Genomic DNA, 10746 nt, shown 5'->3' with positions numbered 1-10746 from the left:
AGCTTTGCAAGCCCTGTGGTCTTAGTTACAACTACTCAACTCACTGGGTGAAAGCAGCCATAAACAATATGTAAATAAGGGGGGGTGTGGCTGTGTTCCAATGAAACTTGATTCAGGAAAGTAGGCAGCGGGCCAGCTTTGACCCACAGGTGAGCTGTGCTTTGCCAGCTCTTGCTCTAGAATGCTGTTTCCCTTTACTTAATGACGCTATGTTAATTTATCTGTATACCTCCAAACAAAACACATGGACCATAACAAGAACAATGAGGGTTGATACTTGTAGCACACTCGCTACTGACTGAGCACATATGCGACGACTCTCTCTTGGGCCCGCAGAAACGTACAACCAGCCAGTCCCCTCCATCTTGTTTCACACCCTTAATCCAAGCCCATCCTCTCACTTGGACTCGTACAATGGACTTCTAATTGGGCATCCCTTCCTCCAGCCCTGCCCGGGACAATTGACTTCTACGCAGAAGCCAGAGTGGTCTTTTAAAAACGTAAATCAGATCATATCCTCTTTGATGACTTGCAGCTTCTCTTAGGATAAAAACCCAAGTCTGCCCCTGTGACCCACAGAACACAGCAGGGCCTGGCCCAGCTCCTTTGGCCTGTCTCCTGCTGCCTCCTCACTCTCCGGATTCTGGGCAATTGGCCTTTTTAAAGCCACTTGACTCACTGGCTCCTTGCTGCCTCAGGCCTTCCCACAGCAGTTTCTTCTTTCTGGACTCCTCCCCAACCCCCATCCCTCTTTCCTCTTGGTGAATCCCCCACATGCATCTCAAGTATCTGTTTCTGAGGGAGCCTTTCCCGATGCCCAGATGAGGTTGGGACCCCGGTAGTCTGCTTATTCAGCTCCCCAGAGTTTTCCTTTGTAGTGCTCATTTCCCTTGATGAATGATTTCTCCTTCATCTGTCAGATGAACGGCTCCTGTTAGACCATCAGCTCCATGAGGGCAATGACACTGACTGTCTTATTCAAGCTATGTCCCCAGCACCTAGGAAAGAGACTGGCACACAGTGGGTGCCACATAGATACTTCATTAAGGCCCGTGGAAACAAATCAAGGCATGACGTATCCAATGGAATAGGCCCCTCACCCAAGGCGCCATCATTAGCTAGGTTAATGGAAAGGAAGGAGTCACAAGGACGTGAGGTGACCAAGAACCTGAGAGTGTCATTCAGCTCAGAGAGAGGTGGGGAATGGGTGACAGATGCATGTAGAAGGAAGGATAGCTATAAATCTCAGGCCAAGGGAGCAAGCAGGATTGCCCAGGAGAGCAAAGGAGCAAGCGGCCTGCTCAGGACAGGGAAGTGGACATCTGGGTCAAAATAGACAGTGTCTACAAAGACGCATGTTACCACAGTCCAGTTCAGTTTTCTTCTTCTTGTTTCCTAACCTAGCTGGTTAAGGTCAAAAGGCTGATGCTCAATTCCTGCATGTGCAGTGTGCCGAAAAGCCACTTGGGCCTTTTGGCCCTCTTGACATTTGTGAAAACCCACTGGATGGCGTAACACTTGAATGCAAGCCTACAGTTGAGGTTCTAACAGAAGTTTGTTGTACACAGAATAATGAAGTTTAAAAACTACTTTTCCTCCCTTCTCTGCCATGTAGAGTCAACACAGGGTTGAAGGCATGAGATCCAGAGGCCGACTTCCCGAGTATGGATCTCAACTCCACGGCCTATAGCTGTTGATCTGGTGAAAGTTCCAGAACCATACTATGTCCCATCATCTCCGCCTACAACATGGGAGAAATCAGAGTGCCTATCTCAAAGAGCAGTTGTGTGGATTAGATGGTACAATCCAGAGAAAGAGTGACACAGGCCTAGTACATTATACACACAGTGACAGCATCACTATGATGACATCAGATCAGACTGTGGGGTCATCCTGGCTTCAAAAGACTCAAATGATCTACAGGCCATGCTAAAATCTGAGACTTCTTTCTCATTCGGGGGTGAGGTGGTTCTCGGGATCCTGGTGTGGAATGTATCTCCTGGCTCACCCTGGTGTAGGACTGTGACCAGACAGGGCCAGGGGAATGGGATTTGGTGAAAATGGATACAGCCATTCTCCCTGCCACTGAATTGTCAGCTTCCACGGTCCAGAAGAAACTGCTCCCCCTCCTGGGGCTAAATCACAGGCTTCCTTTTAGGTTCCCTCAAAAGGACACAATAACAAAGCATGGGGGGTGGAGGGACACTTCTTTGATCTCTGTCCCAACCATTCTTCTCCAAATCACAGAACCAGGACCTCCTGCCAATTTCTGATCTTTTGTCCCAAGTCGATTCATGAACACTCACACATTACTTTGAAGATAAAAGCACCACATCAGTGCACCAGGATACCACTATTATTTTAATAAGAGGAGCCTGCACATGTCTCTTTGACATATGAGCTGTTCAAAATATTTGTCTAGTTTTTCTGTTCGGCTGCATGGGAGAAGCACTGCCTTGCCTCTCGTGTATACTCCTACATCTACCATTATGTGGAATGAGCATTGTTTTCATAAAAATGTTGGCCTTTTCTCCAACAAAAGAAATGGATGTTTCTCTTGGGGATACCTCTCTGTTAGCCAAAACTCGAGTAATTATTTTCAGAGATATGTATATTTTAAACGTCTAATTTATCGCCACGCTTACCAAGGCCAATAAAATGTACTATAATAGTCACAATGCCAACAAAGTTGAGAAGAAATTGAGAAGAAATGTGTGTGTACACAATAATGGATTTATAAGCAAACAGAAAAATGGATTCTACTTGAAGAAGAGGAAGAGGAGAAAACATTTTATTCTCTAGATCTACCCCAATGATTATTTTATACCAGACTCCAAAGAGCCTCTCTGGTGAGAGCATATTTCACCAGGTCCTGGCACATGGCTTTGGCCACCTCCACCAGCCCTCTGCAGGTGTTACCAGCATCTCACGTGCTCTCAGCTGCTCAGGTTCATTGGCAGCAGAAGCACCAGATGCAGCACCAGAGCTGACCCGTGTGCCGACGGCCGGGGCTGGGCAGGGAACCAAGAAGGGCTGCTGGAGTTGGTGAGGGGCCACGAGCTGGAGGCTGGAAGCACAGAGTCTCTCATAAACCCGGGACCTATGACTGGGGCCTGGGAGTGGCCCTCACACCTGCCACAGGCTGCAGGTTTGTCCCTTGATTTCCACTCCAAGCCTGAGCACGACACTCAGGTGAGCCTGGTTTTGCCTCTCAGCCATGATGGAGTCCATGGTGTGGCGTCACGGCCTTGCCTCAGAGAAGATACTACTCCATTCTGCTGGAGGAAGTCACATTTCCAGTAGCCAGGGCTCCTCCTCTGTCTTGGGCTGAAATCCTTGGGGTTTTGGCTTGAACCATTTTCCTGATTCCTGTTTTGTCCAAATGTTTCCCTAGAAGTCCATCTGGCTTTCCACAGACCTGACTCTCTGCGGTTAGCCAGGGGCTCTGACCTGCTGGCTCTGTCAACTGCCCTTGGACCCCCAGAGCTCCACTGACCACTAGCCCACAGCACCGTCCCTACCCCTCCAGTCCCCAGGCACCCACTGCCTGTCCAGTATCTGGAGTCTGTCGCCCATTTGCCTTGTGGCATCTCTGGCATTGTCGGGTCCGTATTGTAACTCACCTTTTCTTGTCTGACTTGTTTTCTCAACTAATTAGTGCAGAGCAGGAAAGGAAGAAGCAATCTGGTTAGATCCACCCCGAGGAATTCCGATCCCGGGATGCCTGCCCGGCACTGGCAGCCACTCCAAGTCAGTCAGCACCCCACTGGGCTCGGTTTCTCTGACATATGTTAGACTAGACACATCTTAGAATAGTTTAACACCCCCAAAGGCAAGAATATGTTCCAGAATAGTCCCTCAAATACCTCCTGAGGGAGAGGGTCTCCACTCGTAGCAAAACTAACGAAGGCATTCAAAGGTCTCTGATCTCTCACAAGAGCAGTCCCCGGCTGTCACAGAGGTGCCCCTCCTATCCCTCCTCTCACTGGCAATGCGGGCTGATGGAGAAAACTGAAGCCCTGACTTCAGGACGTGGGCATTTGTGGACTCCATCTGAGCCGCGGCATTTCCGTGAGGAGTTCCAGGGAGTGACAGAAACATTCTTCCCTGGGACCAAGTGTCCTGTTTTACTGATGATTTCCAGAAGGTGCCAACCTCACTTTGGGCATGACTTACTCTTCAATATGGCGCCGGTTCCTGAGGCCCTGGGGGGCTGTGCCTCCCTCTGCGCCCGCCCCCTGGGCTGGGCTGTCTGGGCGGCCTGCGGCAGCCTCTCTGCAGCTGTGAACTTGCACCCCTGCCTCTCGCAGCGATCTTCCAGGGGTCGGACTGTTTTCTCACAGCCTAGACTGACAGAGGCTGGATCCCTTTCTCTCAGGGCAAATTCGGCCCCGTGCAGCTGGCTTTGCTGGCAGTTTTGAGCACAGGACAGGAAATCCATAACATTCACAGGTCGGGCCCAGCGAGCGGCATGTGTCCCAGTCCCCATATGGCGCAGCCTGAGAACGCCGTTCCTCCTCTTGCAGATCGCCGGAGCAGCCCATGAACACAGACGTTCGTCCATGTATAATTGATGACATAATAAAAGCGGCTCTGGCTGCAGAAGGAAATATGATATGGCATCAATCACCCTGCCAGGGCGCAAATGAAATTGAGATCCAAAATTTAAAAATAACGACTGCCCTTTCGCTCATTAAATCCTCATGTGATAAGGAATTCTTCCCATGTCTCAAAACCTCTGGTGGGAAGGGGGAAAAGCACCCTGTTCTGCCCAGGGGGTCACGAGCACGGGGAAGAAGGAAGGAAATTTCTATTTGTAGGGACACCCTGCTGGTGAATCCTCCTTGTAATCCTCCCAACAAGCTGATGGGGACAGCCCTCATTTGACAAAATGGGAAACTGAGACAGAGAACTAAGAAATTGTCTGCGGTCATGCTGCCAAGGGATGTACGGGGAATTCTGATCTGAATCTTAAACGTGGGGCCCCCTTCCAACGTCACAAGGTAGAAATGAGACAGGAGGACAGGGAGTCCCACTGCTGAGAGGCACAGGCAGGCAGAGGCTGGGGGCAGCCCCGGGACGGCAGGGAGGGGGCTGGGAAAGCAGCAGACCTGGGAACTGGCAGTGCCTGCACAGTCTGACATGCAGGTGGGGGCTCTGGCATCAGAGTGGAACTGGGAACTTCATACTTGCTGAGGAAAATGTGTAACTGCATCCTGAAATGAAAGCGTCCTCTCTGATGGGGCAACGTGCATATTATCACGCACAGAGATGGTCTTCCTTAGCTCCTTTTCCCTCCCGTGGTGCCTGACCGAAGACTTTGCGCAGAGTAGGTGTTCAATAAGTATTCGTGAATATCTTATTGAGTCCAGGATGACAGCCATCATCCTTTCTGTGCCCGCGTGCTGCTTCCGCCCTCATTTTGGTGTGCTTACCGAGCTAAAGCTGTGTCCAAATGAACAGCTCACTTTACACCAATGACATCTACGGAGACAGTGTCGTTGGAACGAGTCTCTCAATCCCTTCTCTGAGTGTGTACATCTGAGAAGTGTCTCTTGGATGCTTCCAGCAAGGACTCTAAAGCCATCCAGATTGTGTGCATTGCACAAAGACTGCTTATTCTTCTGCGGACTTTTTCCCCTTTAAATCCCTTCCTTCTTTGGACATATTCATCTCCTATATAATACATCACTGAGACAGAAGAATGAGGGGGTTTGACAGCTGTTTCACACGAAGTGAGAGAGGATGCCCCGTTTTGCAAGGATGAAGACAAGAAGTGTCCCCCTGGGACTAGGGTTTGGGCCCCCGATGGACTGCCCGTGGACCCTTATCCTGCAGCTCCCACAGAGAGCCTGGCCTCACATGCGTGGGGGGCCCAGCGACCCCGGCACTGACTGAGCAGCATCTGCCTTCCCTGAGTGTGATGGCACAAGAGCGCCCCGCACACAAGGAAAGAGGGAGAAGGGTCTTAGCTCCTTACAGACCACGGGGTCATGTTGTGCAGAAGATGAAGAGAAATAAATCCATTGGATGTAACCTCAGTTGGATCATGCCAGAAGTCCCTAGGCATTCAAAAGAAAAGTTTCCAATTCGAAGCAAGTGTTTTCCCTCTTATTCAATAAGCCCAGGTAATCGTGGCTAAGTTCATGGCCAGGTTCATGCCCAAGCAGCTGCTCATTTCCAGTGCTAGCAGCAGCTGGCAAGGACAGCAGGAGATGGGCCCGAGGAGGCAGACCCACCAGGCTTCGTGCCTGGAGAGTTCTGTGAGTCCTTTCCAGAAGCATAGAGAAAAGGAGAGGCTGAGGGGAACGAGAAAGGAACTTTAATATGAAAGAATAGCTTGTCGTATTGCTTCTGCTGTGGTGGCTGCCATTATACATTGTACTTTCCACATGTCCTTAGGGTTCTGGGACCCAGTTCCAATGTAGGGGTGGGGTTTCCCCCACGCCACCAAGGAGCAATTCTCCAACACCAGCTGGATGTCCTACAATTAAACTTGACTCTGACGCTGTCTACCCAGAAGTCGCATCAGCTATCACAGAGTAAGGGTTCTGTCCTACAAGACTGCCCGGCCCGCCTCAGACACCAGTGGCAAGCTCTGGCTATCACCCGGGCTTCTGAGAGAGCAGCTATGGATCAGAGATGCCAATAACCTTCTTCTTAGGTTCACTGAATTTGCTGGAGCAGCTCACAGAATTCGGAGGAACATTTTACTTACTAGATCACCTGTTTCTTTTGAAAGGATAGAACTCAAGAATAGCCAGATGGAGGAAATGCACAGGAGAAGGTCTGGGGGAAGGGGTGCAGAGATTCCATGCCCTCTCTGAGCACCCCAATCTCTGCATCTCCAGTGTTCACCAACCCAGAAGTTCCCAAACCCTCTCCTTTTGTGTTTTTAAGAAAGCTTTATTACATAGGCATAATTGGTTAAATCACTGACCATTCTCCTGCCCCTCACTCCTCTAAGAAGGGCACAGGGTGGGACTGAAAGTTCCAACCCTCTAATCACATGGTTGGCATCCACTGACAACCAGTCTCATCCTTAGGTGCTTTCCGAAATCATCTCATTAGCATAACAAAATAGACACCTTTAAACTCTCATCACGTAGGAAGTTCCAATTCCTGTGAGTCAGGAACCACGGACAAAGACCAAAACCCAAATATACATGAGAAATACATATTTGGTATCTAAATGATATGTATTTTCCTATAGTCACAATATTGCAAAATGGCTCAAGCTGTACAATCTACTTTCAAAGAGGCCAACCACCAACCTCTGGGGATTCAGAGATTTTCCAAGGCATATGTGGACATGATAGGTTTAAGGGAATCAATTTCTAGATTCTCAACATTCAAATGTACTCCTTTCTAAAATATTTGCAAGAGAACAATCTCTTGGTGGAAACATCAAGCCAATTCTATTGTCTACCTCCCTATCACAAACACCCTTCTCCCACTTGATAAGAGAAATCCATGCCTTTCCCTTAACTCATCTATTACTACAGTGCTAGACTGGGGTGTATCTGTCACTTATTGCTGCATGAATAATTACTTCAAACTTAGTGGCTTAACACAATACACATTTATGATCCTGGTTTCTGTGGGTCAGGAGTCCGGGTGTGGCTTGGCTGGGTCCTTTGCTTCAGGGTCTCTCAGAGACTGCACTCAAAGGGTCTTTGGGGTTAGGGTCTCATCTGAGGCTCAACTGGGGAAGGATCTGCCTCCTAGCTCATATGGTTTTGGTCAAGATTGGATTCCTTGTAGGTTGTCAGAATGAGGGCCTCGGCTCCCAGCTGGCTGTCAGCTGCAGGATCCTCTAAGTTCTTGGCCACATGGGCTTCTTCACATGGTGGCTTACTTCATCAGAGCCAGCAAGGAGAGAGTCAAGAGCGTCTGCTAGGAAGACGGAAGTTACAAGCTTACATTACAATCACAAAAGTGATGTCCTGGGGTGCCTGGGTGGCACAGCGGTTAAGCGTCTGCCTTCGGCTCAGGGCGTGATCCCGGCGTTATGGGATCGAGTCCCACATCAGGCTCCTCCGCTATGAGCGTGCTTCTTCCTCTCCCACTCCCCCTGCTTGTGTTACCTCTCTCGCTGTCTGTCTCTATCTCTGTCGAATAAATAAATAAAATCTTTAAAAAAAACAAAAAAACAAAAAAACAAAAAACAAAAAAAGTGATGTCCTATTCACCCTTGACGTGTTTTGTGCGTTGGAAGCAAGTCACAGATTCTTCCCACATTCAGTGTGTGGATACCAAGAGGTGGGTATAAGTGGGGACCATCTTAGGGTCCATCTACTACAGCAGGGCACCAAAAACGGGATCATTAGAAGTATTGGTATCAGCAAGATATCTCATAATCAAAGCATCATGACACCCCCTAACCATCTCATTAAAGATAGATTACCGACAAAAATTTTTTTATATTTAATAATTATTTTCATCACAGTTTATTGTAATGTATTTGTTTTGAACAAATGTGGACTGATATTAAAGTAACTAAATCTGGAGAAAATATTTTTAATTTCCATTTTTATACATTTTCTGTGGCAGTATGATGGGCAAGCAACAGAAGATTTTCAATAATAAAAGTATATATTCTTGAAATAAATTCCTGTGTGGAAGAGGGAATGGGAAAGCAATTTAAAGATAATACTTTCCAACGGCTAAAGAAGAGGATGTTGATGTATTTTTAAATGGATGATACTGGACATGAGATCACTAGAGTGTTTACCTTCCATTAGATATATCTGAAAGAGTGATGAAACCTTTTTATTTTAAAATATCAACATTTGCATTATGCTGGAAATTCTATCTTTTGCAGCTATTTAAACTTAATGAAGAAAAAATGTAGGTGTCAGCTTAAAAATGTGCAAGGGGGAACACTTTTAGGGTGTGAGTTGTAAAATGCCTGGAAGACAATGGTTGCTTTACAGAGATCAGGGTTACTGGATCTGAGGTACAAAAGAATGAGACCCATCGTTGCCATGGTATCTTATTAAGAAAAACTCCCAGGATTTTATATCAAATTAACACATATTTTTGCATAGTCTTCAACTTAACACATTGCATGTTCTCTTCCAAAGCAAGATGAACCTCTCAGTTCTGCTCGTTTCCAACTTCTTGATCTCATGCTGTTTGGGATTCAGGCGGTCTGAGGTGAGGGTGGGGACATTAATTGGGCTCTGCTTTAATTCAGCCACAACTGTATATATTATATATATATATACAATGTATATATTATATATATATGTTATATATATATATACAACTGTATATATTATATATATATATATATCAATGGATTTATAACGTACACCTATTTTGGGCAGATCAGACACGTGTTTGGCTGTCCTCTTTAAAAATACTTATGATAATCTTGATTAACCACAAAGGAGTCATGGCAAAGGTTCTAATACCTGGTTTTTTAGAAAATCGGTGGGCTGTTGGCACACAGCTATGTGTACTGTAATGTCAGACCAGGGCCGGGAGCCCTGAGTATGTTCTGCTCGTGTTTTAAATAAAGTGGACAATGGTTTGTAAAAAAGGAATCTGGAGGCTGTGGTTTCCTCTTGGCTGCTACGCCTCATTCCTGGGCTCCTATCAGAGGGAGGAGAGACAAGAAGGCTCAAGTGACAGAGCCCAGGGCCAAGGCCGCCTGCTGGCCCTCCAACAGCGCTCTGTTTGTTACTTGAGCTGCAATAGCTGCGGGACTTGTCCACACCCACCCGGGGCATGTGACTCAGCTTTGTCTAGACTCCACTCTGATCTGCTCCCGGCATTTACACGGTTGGCAAGTGGAACCACAGCCAGGTTAATACCCTCCAAACAAAGGGCCATGGGAGGCAAATCTCTTTCTTTTTTCCCCCCAATTTCATTGAGAAATAATTGACCTACATCACCGTATGAATTTAAGCCGTGTAGCGTAATGGTTTGATTTACACGTATTGTGAGTATCATAATAGGTTCAGCTAACATCCATGTTCTCAGATAGACAAAATATAAAGAAAAGAAAGAAGAAAGGGAAAAAAATATTTCTCCTTGTGAGGAGAACTCTTGGGATCGCCTCTCTTAACAACTTCCCTGTCTGTCACAGGGCGGTGGTAGCTGCGGTCATCACGGTGTACGTGCCATCGCCAGTGCTTACCTGTCACTGGAAGTGTGTACCTTTTCACCACTTCCTCCATTCCCCCTGCCCCACCCTCCATCTCCGATAACTGCAAGTCTGATCTCATTTTCTATGAGTTTGTTTGTTTTAGATTCCCCATATAAGTGAGATCGTACAGCATTTGTCTTTTTCTCTCTATTTCACTTATAACATAATGCCTTCAAGGTCCATCCTTGCTGTCACACATGGTAGGATCTCCTCATATTTTATGGCTGAGTAATATTCCTGTGTGTGTGTGTGTGTGTGTGCGTGTGCGCATGTATCACAGCTTTGAACTTCAGGGGTCAGGAAATCCCACACAGTACTACTAATCTCTCAGCATTTTGAGTGTCATCCTTTTCATACGCCCCTTGGCTGGCAGCCAAGCAGCTTTGTACCCATCACCTTTCAATATATTCATCTGCTAGCAGTACTCAGTAAGGGACAGCTTTAAGTCCACGTTTCTGAGAAAGAAGGAAAAGAAAAGAAAATCACACTGTGCACCGTGCAGGACAGAGGCTGACGACGCTGCGTAGTGTGTAACGTCTCCCAGAACAGAGATCTGTGCTCCAGGAAACAAACAAGCAAAACCCACAGAA

At 47.2% G+C, this 10746-nt stretch overlaps 1 long non-coding RNA gene across 1 annotated transcript in view; it reads right to left on the bottom strand.

Annotated features, from left to right (window-relative positions):
- Window positions 1–2470: 2470 nt before the first annotated feature.
- Window positions 2471–10746, bottom strand: part of LOC148107361 (uncharacterized) — a 101189-nt gene continuing 92913 nt past the window's right edge. The window contains exon 3 of the long non-coding RNA XR_015722394.1: window positions 2471–4597. This is a non-coding gene — a long non-coding RNA (uncharacterized LOC148107361). The remainder of the gene's footprint in view (window positions 4598–10746) is intronic.

This window comes from Ursus americanus, chromosome 31 (assembly GCF_024610735.1).
Source record: "Ursus americanus isolate L20-20 chromosome 31, mUrsAme1.1.p, whole genome shotgun sequence".
Lineage (NCBI taxonomy): Eukaryota > Metazoa > Chordata > Mammalia > Carnivora > Ursidae > Ursus > Ursus americanus.
Note: the sequence above shows the minus strand (reverse complement) of the source record. Positions and strands in the feature narration are given on the sequence as shown.